The sequence below is a fragment of the Octodon degus genome, unplaced genomic scaffold (genome assembly GCF_000260255.1).
Source record: "Octodon degus isolate 3935 unplaced genomic scaffold, OctDeg1.0 scaffold00012, whole genome shotgun sequence".
Classification (NCBI taxonomy): Eukaryota; Metazoa; Chordata; class Mammalia; order Rodentia; family Octodontidae; genus Octodon; species Octodon degus.
In genome coordinates, this window is record NW_004524588.1 from 24411363 (window position 1) to 24413231 (window position 1869).

The window sequence follows — 1869 nt, forward strand, 5'->3', positions numbered from 1 at the left end:
ACATTTGGTCCTTTCATTTTTCTTTCTACATAGAAATCTGGTCTCTGTCTCTGTCTGTCTATCTGTCTCTGTCTCTGTCTCTGTCTCTGTCTCTGTCTCTCTCTCTCTCTCTCTCTCTCTCTCTCTCTCTCTCTCTCTCACTATCTCTCTGTCTCTTGGCTCTCAATGAGTAATTGAAACTGGACTTGAACTCTTCATAGCCCAGGCTGGCCTCAAACTTATTGTCATCCTAATACTTCAGCCTGCTAAGTGCTAAGTTTATAGCTCTGAACCACCATGTGTGGCTGTTAGTTCTTTTGATAATTGAAAGTATAATCAAATTTCAATGGAATACACATCTCTGACAAAAGCAAATAAGAAAGGGGATATAAATGAAGGACCATTTTGTAGTGGAAAAATATATATATATCTGTATATACAAAATAGCATAAATATACTGCTACTTTGTCTTAGTTCAATGAGAAGGTTTTGAACTAATTGTATTCAGACAAGATATCATGTCTGTATCTCATACTAGGAATAACTACTACAAAGACAACAATATGAAATGTATTAATTATTATAACTGTACTACTATCCTGTTTTGAAACTATCTTGTTGCTACTTCTTTCTCAATAAAATTATTAAAATTTAAAAAATTTCAAAGCTTAAGTAAGGTAAATGCTTCGTACAACTTAAGATCTTCAAAATTATGCCAGCATGAGATGATTTCTTCCTGAGCTACATTCATACACGGAATGTTGTTTACAAAAATTTAAGTTATGAATTACTTTTATAGATAAATTTACTTAAAATTTTGGGTAAATTGGAATATATGTATAATAAAGATTCTGTTATCTCTCTCTTTTGTGAATTTTTGTCACATCTTAATAAATCAGCACTGAGATTTTATTTTTACATGTAGTATATTTATTTATTTGTATTTTAGGGAAGGGTTTACGGGGTGTTCAGGGTCTCACTACTAGATTGGACTTGTAGTGATCCACCTGTTTAGAGCCTTAAAAGAGCTGAGATTACAGGCTCATGTTCAGTCTCATTTGCTGTCTCAGCACCCTTCAGGGTCAGGGCCAGCACGGCAAGCCTGGGGATTGAACTCCCAGCCCCTGCACCTGCTTGCAGGTGCTTTAATCCACTGAGGACAAGTCCAGTATTTAGCCAGCTGAATCCAAGTATAAAAATAATAAGCAAAAACTGTTTCAGCGTTTGGGAAGGTGAAAACAGGAGAATAACTACAAGTCCAATCTGTGTAATGAGACCCTGTATACTCTATATTAAATACAATATATATATATTGTATTTAATATAGAGTATACAGGGTCTCATATATATATTGTATATATATATTTTGCTAAACTTTTTCCAATGGGTATTTTCTGCAGATATGTTGGCCCATCTGAGCTTCATAGTTCAAATGCGCATCAGCACTATCAGATTATTGGTCCAGCTATGTTATTGCTCCCTTTTGGTGTAAAGAATATGGCTGCTTTTGCCTTTCTTTTAAATTTCACCTCAAAGGATATGCTGACCAAAACCAGAAAATTAACCTTTATTGTATTAGTACATTTCACCATACACATTTAACTAAACTTTAGTAGTTGAAAATGTGTTTTTAAGAACATATATGTAGCACAGGCCAGATAGCTCAGTGGATTAAAGTACATGATTAGGCAGATGTAGGGGTCAGAGGTTTGATCCCTGGCCTGCCATGCCAGCCCCACCTCCAGGGCATGCTGAGACAGCAGTTGAGATTGGGCATGGTGGTGCGCGCCTATAATCCCAGTGTTTGGGAAGCTGAAAACAGGAGAATCACGACAAGTCCACTCTGTGTAGTGAGATTCTGTAGACTCTCTACTAAATACAATACAATAA

General features: G+C 36.0%; 1 pseudogene; it reads right to left on the reverse strand.

Annotated features, from left to right (window-relative positions):
• LOC101591327 overlaps nucleotides 1-1869 on the reverse strand; it is a 90045-nt pseudogene that overhangs the window by 86553 nt on the left and 1623 nt on the right.